The sequence below is a fragment of the Pipistrellus hanaki genome (genome assembly GCF_964339955.1).
Source record: "Pipistrellus hanaki genome assembly, chromosome: 14".
NCBI lineage: Eukaryota > Metazoa > Chordata > Mammalia > Chiroptera > Vespertilionidae > Pipistrellus > Pipistrellus hanaki.
The window spans coordinates 13,128,292-13,142,305 of NC_140516.1; the positions used below are offsets into that span (position 1 = coordinate 13,128,292).

Sequence of the window (14,014 nt, forward strand, 5' to 3'; positions counted from 1 at the left end):
TTATGCTTATCTTCCCAGAATAATAATTAAGATCTTCCACTTAACATTTCACCAGTGTCCTAGTTTGGACAATAAATTTTATGGTCACTTCCGTTATTGCCTGCCATAGGTAGATATTGGGGGGAGATCTCCATTCCCCAGACCCTGCACAGCACCCAGCTATGTATGCTTGAATGCTCTTGGTTTCCATTTTAGATAAAATTAAAGAAAACAATTACACCAGTTCACATAGAGGCCCCTGGGCAGTGGAACTGGGCATCCCGTTGTTCAAGCTCTTTTTCTCCTGCAGTAATTACCAGTTGCTCAGCAAGCTTAACACCAACACCCTCATAAGCCGCCATATAATTACAGAAAGGCTTGAAAGAAAGATGCCCTGGGTGAGACACAGCATCTTCCAGGAGAACACGTGCACACACGCTCGTGTGCCTGTCTTCACAGGCCCTCCGCCCAGGGAGAGCCGGTCGCAGAAGAAACAGCTTATAGGTAGATAGCACTTTATAGTTTATGAAGCTATTTTACTCGTGTTGCCCTGTTTGCTTTCCAACACCCTCATGACAAAAGAAGGCAAGCATTATAAGCTGAAATTTATGAGTGATAAAACTAAGGTTCAACAAGGAGAAGGGATTGCCCAACATGGCACTCCTGGGAGGAGGCAAAGTTGGGACAAGAATGTACATCTCCTGAATAATGTTCAAATACCTTCTGTGCCAACCACACGCACCCCAGCACCTGCGCTCAGCTCAGAGCCACCTTCTCGTGTGGGCAGGCCAAAGGGAAAACCCTCCAGCCTCCACTCTCAGTAACACTTCCAGGACCTGAGATCACTCCCTCAGGTGTCTCTGTCTCTTTTGGCCCAGAACTTCATCCTTCTCTCCACCCTTCCACACACTCTTTCAACTTCGTTTCATTTCAATTCAGTTAGTGTTTAGTAAATGACTCCACTTCATTCAGCCTCAAGGTAATAGAAGGCCTGGCCGCTGCTCTACAACACCAACAATCCCCTGGTGTAGGAGGAACAAGGAGGATCTGTCACTCAGTAGGTCTGGGCACCCAGGTCTCCACTGCCACTCATGGGCTAGGTGACTCATACAATTTCTTTCACCTCTTAGTGTTTCACTTTCCTTCTCTAGAATGCACCTACACAGCATTTTTATATCATTTTTTTTTAAACCTTCTACATTACTCCTGCTATTCCGCATTATCTTCCACAAAGCTGCTTTTCTCTTTCATGGTCTTTGCATGGAGGCTTCTGCATCCCCAAACCCTAAATCAGATGACCTCTATGGCCCTCCCACTCCAACATTCTGTGTTCAGGAGATGACAGACTCTGGAGCCACACAGAGCCTCTCCTTTTACTGGGTCACACACATCTGAATATCTTCTTTGGTGAAGTGTATATTGGACATAAGGTCTTCAGGACATTTTTTAATCAACTTGTTTTGTCACTGTTGAGTGTTAAGAGTTCTTTGTGCACTTTGGACAAGTCTTCTGTCAGATGTCTTTTGCACATATTTTCTCTCAGTCTGTGGCTTATCTTCTCATTCTCTTGACATTGTTATTTGCAGAGCAGAAGTTTTTAATTTTAATAAAGTCCAGCTTCTCAAGTATTTCTTACACAGATATGTCTTTGGTGCTGTATCTAAAAATTTATCACCAAACCCAAGATCATCTGGGATTTTTCCTTCTAGGAGTTTAATAGTTTCACATTTTACACTTGAATCTATGATCCACTCTGAGTTAATTTCTGTGAAGGGCAAAAGGTCTAGATTCATTTTTTGTGGATATCCAGCTGTTCCAACACCATTTGTTGAAAAGACTAGCTTTGCTCCGCTGTGTTGCCTTTGCTTCTTTGTCAAAGATCAGAATTATTTGTGTGGGTCTTTTTCTGGGCTCTCTATTCTGTTCCAGTGATCTTTCTTTGGCCAATATAATACTGTTTTGATTACTATAACTTTGTAATAAGTTTTAAGGGGGTAGCCTCAGTCCCCCAACTCTATTCTTTTCCTTCAATATTGTGTTAGGTCTTTCGCCTGTCCATATAAACTTTAGAATCAATGTGTTAATATCTACAAAATAACTTGATGGGGTTTTTATTGGGACTGCACTGAATCCATAAATCAAGTTGAGAAGAATTGACATCTTGACAAAATTGAGTCTTCCTATCCATACACATGTAATCTCTCTCCATTAATTAAGTTCTTGATATCTTTCCTCATAGTTTTATAACTTTCCTCAGATAGATCTTGTACATATTTTGCTAGATTTATATCTAAGTACTTCATTTGGGAAATACTAATGTAAATATTATTGTGTTTTTAATTTCAAATACCACTAGTAGTTCTATCAATATTTAACTCACATATTTTGATATTATTGTTAGGCATATACACATTACGGACTGTAATGTCTTTTTGGAGAATTGATCCCTTTATCATTATGTAATGTACCTTTTATCTCTAAAAACTTTTATCACTTTTTATTCCTTACTCTGAAGTCTTCATCTGTAATTAATAAAGGTACTTTTGCTTTCAGATAGATATCTGTAGTTCAATACAGTGTTGCTGCTATTATTTTAACCAAACTACTATTATCAGTTAGATCAAATAAGAATAAGAAAAATTTACTTTTATTCCTTCAAAATCATGTCATTATCAAACAGAAAATTTTACTTCTTCCTTTCTGATTTGGATGCCTTTTATTTCTTTTTCCTGCCTAATTTCTCTGGGAAGGATTTCCGGTTCTACATTGAATAGAAGTGGTGAGAGTGGGCATCCTTGTCTTGTTCCTGATCTTAAAGGGAAAGCTTTCAACCTTTCACTGTTGAGTTATGATGTTAACTGTGCGCTTGTCAGATATGGCCTTTTAGCATTGAGGTATGTCAGTCTCTCCAATTTGAGGGGCAGCAGTTTGTTCTCTTATAGATTTTTCAATTTCTTCAGCTTTTTACTTATTGTTAGGATGTAGTGGGCTTCCAAGCTTATTACATGTTAGATCAGAAAGCTGAAGTCTTTTTCTTAATTCAAGTAAAATTCATTTATATAAAATTAACCATTTTAAAGTTAACAATTCAGTAGCATTTAGTGTACTCACCCTGTTTTGCAGCCATCATTCCCATGTAGTTTCAAAACATTTTCTTCATCATCTTAAAAAGAAACTACATACTGACTAAGCAGTCACTTTCTCATCCCAGACACTGACAACCACTGATGTACTTCCCATCTCTATGGATTTACCTATTCTGGAATATTTCATATGAATAGAATATAAAATGGGATCTTTTGTACTTAGCTTCTTTCACTTATGTTTTAACATTCATCTATATTGCAGTATGTGTCAGCACTCTGTTCCTTTTCAGGGTTGAATAATATTCTATTATATGGACATACTACTTCTGTTTATTCACTCAGTTAATGAACTTCCTTTGCTTTTTTGTTATTGTTGTTGTTGTTGTTGTTATCCCCAATAGAAATTGTTGAGATATTTAAAATGGCAGTGGAATAAGTGATACTGCACAGCCACAGTCCCAGGCCAGGACCAAAATGGAATTGCAACTCAAATTATCAACAGAAGACTCATTGGAGAGAACCCTGATAACCAAGGATGAAAAGTGAAGACCACATAGAGACTGGTAGGAGGGGAAGAGGTGCAAAAGGGCTGGCCTGGCTCCCACAGATAGCAATTGAAGTTTCATAGAGATATCTCAGCTGTGGGGGGCTGCCACTGAGAACTATGGGGTCTAATCCCCAAGCTGGGTCCCCCAGCAGAAAGCACCAAAACTGAGAAAGGTACCCACATAACATCTAGTGTGAAAAGCAGTGGGGTTGCTGTCTGTCAGGGAGAGACAGCTGGAAATGCAGGCACCCTCTTAAAGGGCTAATGCACCAAATTCCTTGTGGAGCCACTCACTTTATGCTCTGACAGAGGGAGGGCAGAGTGAACTGGAGTTGAGTGAGCAGAAGTCAGGATCAGGGGCTCTGGGGTTAGAGCTCAGAAGGCCTACACCCTGGTTTCCTATACTGAGTCATTCTCTCACACTGTGGAGGTCATTTGCTATATAGGCAGCTTTGCCTGTGGAGGAGACAATTGACCCACCCTATACCTTGCCCCACAGTGTGGAGTTTCTGAGGGCCATTAAGAGACTGAGAGTAACAATTAGCCTCCAGGCAAAAGCAATTGCCCCACCCATTTGGGAAAAGAAAAAAAAAAAAAAAGTCTCACCAAATCTATAGATGATTACCTGATAGCTATTCAAGATGGAATTCTATCAGTCTCTAGGTAGAGGTGGTCTCTGGAGGCTTTGAGTCTTTGCCTGATCTAATTAGTCAGAAACAACATTTGACACTTTCTGCACTAGGGAGTGAGAGGCATAGCAGATCTACCTAATGCATAGTCACAAACCCAAACAGGCAGCCAAAATGAGGAGACAAAGAAACAACCCCCAAATGAAAGAATAAGAGAATTCTCCAGAAAAATAAATGAAATGAAGATAAGAAATTTATCTGATATAGAGTTCAGAATAATGATGGTAAAAATGCTCAGGATAGAAACTGTTAAATTTCCTCAGAGAGGCCCCATCACCCTCACCAGGACCTCTCTCAGGCCCAGCCACTCTGACTCCTACATATTCTGAACAGTCACTAGAAAGGAAAGGACTATCTGCTCCCACCCTTATAGGTGAGGCAGGGTAACCTACAACATTGGAGCTTGGTTGTTAGGTTTTATTTTTTTTTTTAATTAATAAAAGAAATATATTCAGAAAAGTGGTAAATCTCCTTGGAACCAAGAAGGAGAGGGTGGAGGGAGGTAAGGGGAGGGGAGGTAAAGGGTGTTGCCTTTGAAGCCATTGCACTACAGGCAAGAGTACCGTAAAACTAAGTTGTATGGTTTATGTTCTGAAGAACAAAGAAAAAAAACCTAAAAACAAGAAAATTATCTTTAATTATAACAAAAGTTAAGGTGATTCTAGAAGGTTCTTTAGAAAACTACCAAGAGAAACAGATCCACTTTAACCACCTGACATCTTTTCATCCTTTGTTGTAGGCAGAATAATGCCATAAAATGTCCACGGCCTCCTCCCTAGAACCTGTGAATGTTACCTTACATGGCAAAAGGGACTTTGCTGGTGTGATTAATTAAGGATCTTGCAATGAGGAGATTATCATGGATGTGCCCAATATAAGCACCAGGGTCCTTTTTAAGTGGGAATATAAGGATCAGAGTTAGAGAAGAAATGTGAAAACAGAAGTAGAGGTCGGAGCAATAAAGGACCATAAGTCAAGGAATATGGGCCCTAAAAGCTGGAAAGGTAAGGAAACAGGTGCTCCTCCAGAGCTTCTGGGGAATGTAGTCTTGCTGACACCTTGATTTAGCTCAGGAACACCCATTTTGGACTTCTGACCTCCAAACAATAAGATAGTAAGTTTATATTATTTTAGGCCACCAAGTTTGTGATAATTTGTTAGACCAGCAATTCCAAACTAACATACCCAGCCCCTCTGCAGTTTACCAAGCAGTCACCAACACATAGAAAGGCACTCTGCTAGTGGACGCTCTCCATGGAGATATTTGTGTTGTGACAAAAACATATCTGCATGGAAAAAAAGCCATGAAACCACCCTATTATAACTTTAAACTTACACAATATCATGTCAATTATCTCAATAAAAATGGGGGGGGGGGGGGGAGACGAAGCCAGCACACAAACAAGAGAAAGATTGAGAAAGAGAGAGAGCATGCACATAAGGAAACCTGAAATGAGAAGTAAAATTAACCCTGAAGTTTCTTGTACTGGTTTAAAAAAAAAAAAAAAACTTAAGAATCACAAATATTTCACATTTGTCATAAAACATTTCACAGACCTCCAAATCAGACGGGCCCTGATGAAAAGCTTTAACAAGCAACTACCCCATGTGGTAAGACTCAGAAAATGAACTTATTATTCTCTTAATTTTCCCATTAAATTAATCTGATTGTCTCTATAGGAAAGGAATCAAACTCTACCAACCAAGAAAACCCCCTTTTCCACACAACAACTGATATGGTCAAGATAAAACTTGGCTATGTAATAGTCTCACTCTTGTTGCAAACCATCTGTCAAATTTTGTTTAACAAGTAGGGTAAATTCAAAAGAAATAAATAACAGTTTTCTGCAAACCCTCATGTCCACACAGGTATACTTTAAATGAGCTATGCTTGACATAAAGCACACACACACACTTACTTTCTCAATTTCCTGGCAGTGCACTCTTGCTTAAATACACAACCATCAAGCACAGAGAGAGATGCAAATCATTCCTCCTCCAGCCTCTCCACCTTTTCCCCCCTCCCTCCCATGTGGTTCCTCTGGGAACTCAAGACTCAAACCAGTTCTGCTCCTTCCCAGCTGCCAGTTCCCAAGAACCCTCACAACTCGCCTTCACAACCATAGTCCTCCTAAAACACACAGCACATAAATCAGCAACAAAAACTAACTCCACTTCAAACCAGCCCGTTCCAACATTAATAGTGCCTTTGTTGTCAATAAACCTATATTTGACTTCTCCTATTTTTATGTGTATTTTATTTATAAGTTACTAATGCTTTTCCTGGAGCAAAATTGTCAAAATAATAGTCTGCACTGAGCCATACTCCATCAGCTGGAAAAGGGGGGAAAAAAATGCTTCAGATTGAGTCAGGGAGAGAGAACTATTAACTGTGAATATACTTCTGCTTGAACGCCAAAATCGACCCTTTCAATCCCATGCACCAGTAGGATCACCCCAAACCCGTCTAGTACTCTGAAGTAAGCATAACATCTAACATGACTTCATACCATAGACAATCAGAGAGATGGGAAGTGGAAGTCAGAGCTCTGAGGCGCCATTCTATTGCGCTGTGCCCATTCTGCAGAGACAGTAATATCAATATGCTTGTCCAAACTGGTGGATGTGTAGAGGTGATGGCAGTGGTAGCCTTATATGAAGTGAGAACCTACTATAAACCAGGTATGTGACAGAACCTTCCATCCCCTACGCAGTGATTCTCAACCTTTCTAATGCCGTGACTCTTTAATACAGGCTCAACAGCACTGGTTCACAGGTCTAATGTTGTGACCTACGGGTTGAGAACCGCTAGCAGGGTCACCAAAGACCATCAGAAAACACAGATATTTACATTGTGATTCATAACAGTAGTAAAATTACAGTAATGAAGTAGCAACGAAAGTAATTTTATGGTTGGGGGTCACCACAACATGAGGAACTGTATTAAAGGGTCGCGGCATTAGAAAGGTTGAGAACCACTGCCCTAGGGAATGTAAAGAACTTTGAGAAGCAATAGTTCTCTCTTCTCCAAACTTCAGAGCAAGCTAGGATTTGGTACTTGTAGACAGACATGGAACAGGGAGCTGCTTGCAGAGAAAAACAGAAGAGGAAGAGCAGGATTTAACATGAAGTTCCAGTTCTTGGCCCAGAAAACAGAAGACCTACTACTCTACTGTAGAGAGCTCTCAACCTAAGGGGTTTGGAAGATGAAAGCCTCATATGAAGGGGACAGGGGAAGACAATGACAATTCAAGTGTCTTGAACTATCTGGCTTACAAGCAGCTTTTGCCTCCGATTCCCGGTTCAAGTGGTTCAACGCACAGGCTACTTTCACAGAATTTGGCAGACAGTGAGAACCATCACATAGACCGGTGAAATCTGCCATCCTAGGAGGAAGATATTGGTCTCCCATATGCCAAGGCCTCCCCCCAAGTTGGCCCAATTCACAAATAGATACGTGGCTTCCACCTTCCAAATAGCACAGGTCCACAGCTGTAAGAGCAGGAAGGCACCTGAGAAATTATTTAGTCCAACACCTCACTTAAGCACTTAGGAAACAGTAGCTCACAGCCCCACAGCATAGCGGGGGGTAAAGCTGAAACCAGAACCCTGGTTGCCTCACTCCTGTCTTTTATCTTCCATCGGTCGGTGAGGCTCCTCCAAAAGTCAATAGAATAGGAGCCAGTGTGGGTGCAGTGGGAGCAGGGAAGGAGGGCGGGCTCTACCACCATGTCTATGGCCCATTATTCCCCCAGGGATCCAGCTGGGAAATGAGCAGGTACACACTCAGACCGGTGGCCTGGCCTTGCAGGGATGTACCATATTTTCTGGCGTATAGGACGACCCCCTAATTTTACAGTTAAAACATAGGTTTAGGCCTATATTCACTGTATAAGACTACCCCTACTTCCGAGGCAACACCAGTTCTTTTTTTAATAGACCGCCTCTCTGACTCTGGCCAATCTGAGCAGGCTTTTTACTAGAACACAATGTAGCTTCGAGTACAGAACATGTACACTTCGGGTACAGAACATGTACACTGTGTTCTAGTAAAAAGCCTGCTCAGATTGGCCAGAGTCAGAGAGGCGGTCTATTAAAAAAAAGAACTGGTGTTGCCTCGGAAGTGGGGAGGTAATCTTATACAGTGAATATAGGCCTAAACCTATGTTTTAACTGTAAAATTAGGGGGTCGTCTTATACGCCGGAAAATACAGTATATGGCCATTTGAGAGGAGAAGGATCAAGTCTCCAGGCTGGTTCTATCCTTCCTGGGCTTACTCAGCCCCTCATCCCGCCCACCCTCTGCCTCCACTACAACATCCCCACCTCTTCCAACCTCGACGTCAGACCAGATTCCTCCCTCCACACAAGAACCACCATCAATTCAGTCAGCCAAGAGGTGAACTCGGACTTAGAAGCACCAGTGTCTATGGGCACAGAGGGTTTTGGCTTGAAGCTGGTATAGATTTCACTATCCAAATCACCTGTCAATCCCCCTTCAGAATTCAGCTCAAATTCCATTCCTTCCTCCAAGAAGCCTCTCTCTCCTCCTCTGTGTTTAGACATCTTGGATCACCCCACTCCTTCCAAGTGCTCTGAGGTCATGATAACAGCTAATATGTCAGAAACAAGTTTTAGTCCAAAACTATCTAAGATACAGGGCCCCTCTCAGGGACCTACAGCATCCATACTTTTCTTCACCTCTGACTCTCCTTTCCCCTGAGCCCAGGATTGTTCCCCGGTTTGCAGACAGAATCAGCAGGTCTTCTATCATCACACATTCTTCCAGACCTTTTTTCTTATACTTGGGCCTAAACTTTGAAATCAAAAGCCAGGGTTTGATTCTCCTCTTCTATTTTCTACCATGTCATCATCATGGAAGAAAATAAACATCAAATACTCAAGCTGATAGGAAGGGCAAGAGGTACAGAGAAATGGAGTTATTTTGTTTTGTTTTTAAGCACATTCCCTGGCACATAGATATATATTGACTGCCTTTCTGTGCTGGGTCCTCCCTCTGCCAGGCATTTTCGTTTCTGTCCTCTCATTTGAGCTCAGAAGAATCCTGTGTCCAAGTTACAGGGGAAGAAACAAACTCCAGCGGCCCACGACTTCCTCAGAGCCACACAGTCCTTGTACTCTCTGCCTCAGGTAGGTGGACAAACCTCAGACTGGGTCGTGACTTCATTCTTATGCAGGGAGTAAAGCAGAACGGTTAAGATGAGGGGCTGAGTTTGGACCCCAACACCTACTAGGTGAGTAACTACTAGCCAACCACTCGAGCCATTTTCCCATCTACAAAATGGTAGTGAGAACCTTACATAACATACATCCCTCCTTCCCTCTCTCTCAGTGGATTGCTGGAGGGTTCAAGAAGTTACTACCCATAGAAGTACTTAGAATTGTGCCTGACTCAGAATGGGCCCTTAATCAAGGTGAGCCATCACCATCATCATTTTCCCAACCAGCTCAGGGCACAATGACCATAGCAGCCAACACTGAAAAAAGCACTGGATTAAAGGGAAATTCTTCTCAAGTACAAACATACTCATGGGATTCATTACAGGGTGACTCAGTTCCTAGTGTCTTTTGTCCCCTCAGCTCTGACAAGACAGACACACTGTGGGACTTGACATTTTCCCTACTTAACTGCCACTTCACATATGCATTCTTGACTCTTTCCCCACAGGTATACATGCTTTAAGAATTGCACAGTAACTCACTTCTGAGAGATGTCAGCCCTGTATTGCATTCCTGGTTTGACTGCAAGCCCCCTGAAGAAGTAGATGGATTCAAGTCCATAAGTACAATTCCCCTGTTACCTAAAACTGGACATATAACTCCCCCAAATGGGCATCCCACCCCTGAACTTTTTGAGTGGATACAGAAGAGTAACTAGCCCTTGGAGTTTATCTGTTTGGCTAATTTCCCACAGCTCATCAGAATAAATGTTGATAGTTCTCTCAACTTTCATGAATTCAGATACTTCTTGTTTTTACCGTGTAATACAGAAACCTAATCATGCTAAAAGATATATACATATAGTTTTATTTTGTTTTTTATATGTTTTATTGATTTTGAGAGAGAGAGTGAACATCAATGAGAAACATCAATGGGCTGCCTCCTGCATACCGTCTACTGGGGATCCAGTCTGCAAGCCAGGCATGTACCCTAACCAGGAATCTAATCAGCAACCTCTTGGTTCATTGGTCAGTGCTCCATCACTGAGCCACAAAGGCCAGGCCATAGTTTTTAATTCAGACAAATATTAGCTGACAGGTAGAGTAAAACAAGGCTAATATGCCAATCTCGTCATAATATTTCATGTATGTCTATGGAAAAACCATACATTATTTTTGGCCTGGTGAATCACAAGAAACAGAGGAACAAAAGTTAAGGTTCTAGACAACTAGAAAAGAAGGTACAATCCCACACATTCAGAACAAAATGTGAGAAAAGACAAGACTGAAATGTTTTTAGGAAACTGTTCACAGTACAAAACCCACTCCTTCTTCAATTCTCATCATAAAAATTAATAGGCTTCTAACAATGAAAATGACTTTAGAGGCTAGCAAATTCAACCCCCTTTATTTTACAGATAAAGAAACTGAGGCCAGAAAAATGAAGTGACTTGCCCCATATCTCCTGAACAAAAGAAAAAATGAGTAGTCAATGAAGATGAGGAAAATAATTAAATAGAAAGGATAGTTGATCTCAAATAGGGACACAGGGACATCAATCCCAGCCATGCCAGTAATCATGCTGACTTCTCTGGCAGAAATACACAACAAATGACACACAACACATAGCAGAGACACCCTACTGATAGTTACATCCTGTGACCCTCGGAGACCCACAGTCTTATAGTCCAATGTCTTCTATACACAACCTTAAAAGTGGTACTGAGAAAACAAGCACACACTGCACAACTATGTGAAAACACATGGTCTGTGTTAGCAGAAAGCAGAAAAGAATTTTAACTTACAATAAGAGTTTTCAGTTTAATGTTCACTTTTTTCTTTTTCCTCCTGTTAAAATTACTTGTGTGTTTAACACACACACACACACACACACACGCACGCACGCACGCACGCACAAAATAGTTCCACTTTGGCCATTGGGTTTCTGTTCTCAAGCAACATTACGCCAAGGAAGGGGGATGGAAACCAGCAACGGTGGCCCATGAGGGCCAACAAAGAGGGGCTAAGCAATCCCATTGTCACCACCCTAAAACACCTGGTCGAGTCTGATTAATGAGATGAGGACCAGATGCTAAAAAATGTCTGCTAAATTAAAAGAAAAAGAAAAAAAAAATCAAGAGAAAAGGAAAGGAAACCAGAAGCCTGCCTTTAATACAGTGCACTTTGTTATCTGTAATGTCTTTCAACCACAGATAACAGAATCAACCACATGGAATCTAAGATGCATGCCAGGTGAAAAAACATCATAAAGACATAATAAAAAGTTCCAACAGTGCCCATAAATTGCTGCGGGACTGTTACAAGGGCAGAACCATAAATTCTTAATGTTTCCCAAATTAGAGGGTACCGACACGTATGCAGATATATTTGTGTGGATAATTGAGGGCTAAAAATCTTACATTAAACACAGCTACCTCCTTCAAACGCTGTTAGGGGAGCCTCCGACAGGCACACACATACAGCACACACTGTAGGAATTCAATTTGGAAACCATCATCTAAAGCACAGAGGAGAACAGGAAAGTCATATTGCTATAATGCTTAGATTATCAATCATCTTGACAGTTTATTGGCTTTATCACCACACATAGCATTAAAATGATGTCTGGCCTAGACTGTCAGGAGCAAACATTAAACAGACCAGGATTAAAAAGCAGATCCCAAACAGCACTCCAGTCAAGTTTCCCTTCCACTCTGAAATTAGTTAGAGCTGACTAAGAAACTGGCGCTGGACTTTGAAGAAATATACAGCCCAAAGGCTGCGAGTCAACTCAGACCTGACGAGCTGATAGGTAATGTCATGTTATGGCAAATCTGACTCTCCTGAGGTGATTTATCACGTACTCTGTGCAACAGAATGATTGCTAATGGTGGAAGGAAGAAGGAGGGGGAAAAACACACACACACACCACCATAACTTGCCTCTTCTTGCAACCAAAGGCTTGCAACAAAAGGGCCAAGCCAGCTTCCTAAAGTGTGGTAGGAATGCTAATAAATTCACACTACTGAGCAAACATAGTAACATTACCCCCACACACGTTATTAAAGTAATTTTACAGATTCAGAAGAACTGAATAGGCAGCGAAAGAGACATTCATAATTCAAGAGCTCTAGACAGCGAAAGAGTTACGAACCCTATACGGTTTTTAAAATGCTTCTGCATGTGTTACTTTGGCAAGGAAATCTCAACACAATTAAAACTATACTAGCACATCAATAGGGCTCAATTGAGAGCTGTGTACCTGCCTTTTACTAGGCCAGGGCTTTATAGATGCCTCGGGAAGAAAGAGGAAATGGGAAATTCACTGCTAATTAAAGGGAACCTTCTGTGCCTAAGGAAAAAATGGTGGCATTTCTAAAATACATATAAAAGAAACACATTTTCAAATATCTGCCAAGGGTTTGGCTTTTTCACAGCCACTAGAACTGTTCTGTGTTTGTTTGGAAGTTACAGAGCCATTCTGTTTGTGATTAATAGTTTGCTTTCCAGTACAAATAAGTCATTAAGAAGGGTGGGGTGGAGTGCAGAGAGAACTGACAGGGTAGGAACTGGCTCCGGAACAATGCAAGTAAGAAATTCATACCACATTTTCCAACTTTTTCACTCCCTTGCTTATTTATCCAAGTGGGGTCCCATACCCACCCCACTGGGTGACTTCAAAATGACCTTAGTGAACACATGCATCGGGACACCCTATTAGAGGTCCTTACTCTTGTGCCTGTCCCCTAGGTGGGCTTGTCAGTACCTCAGGAACTCAGTTAACTCATCGTTCAGAAAAGGCTCTGGAAATTGACAGGTCAGCCTGGCCAGTGCATCTCAGTGATAGTGTCAACCTATGAACTAGGAGGTCATGGTTTGATTCCCGTCCAGGACACATGCCTCGTTGTGGGCTCAATCCCAGTAGGGGGGAGAGGTGCAGAAGGCAGCTAATCAATGATTCTTATCATTGATGTTTCTATCTCTGCCTCTCCCTTTCTCTCTGAAATCAATAAAAATATATATTTTTTTTTAAAGAAAATGACAGGACAAAAGTGGGCACAGGGCATGCAGGAGCTGCTTCAGTAGTGCTCATGTTCTCACTGGGGTGCCCCTAACTACCAAGATTCCCAATGGGTTGTGTCACCATCTTGTGACACTTCAAACAAGCCTTCTGTTTCCAAGCAGTGCCATCTCGGTGGTTGGTTATATATTGGGGGGGGGGGGTGACAATACACTATTTACCCAGGGAGAGTCGTTCCTTGTACATTAGGATTGGGTGGGAGGGAGGGAAATGATGATAGAACACAATGTTTGTGTACAGCTGAGCAAACACTGAACTTGACACCTGAATGAGCATCTGCGTTTGGGATCCAGGAAGACCCACCCACATCCTCAAGCATATGCATACCCGAGAACATCACAACTCCTTGTACAAGAGCCAGGAACGAGATAGCTAGAGGCAGGGCAGTCAACACCCAAGATCCTCACACCAGAAACTTCCTCTGCCATAACCTCTGGCTCAGATTTCCAAAG

The 14,014-nt window shown here is 41.7% G+C and overlaps 1 protein-coding gene across 1 annotated transcript in view; it reads right to left on the reverse strand.

Annotated features, from left to right (window-relative positions):
* LRMDA (leucine rich melanocyte differentiation associated) overlaps positions 1 to 14,014 on the reverse strand; it is a 971,323-nt gene that overhangs the window by 881,501 nt on the left and 75,808 nt on the right. The window lies entirely within an intron of this gene.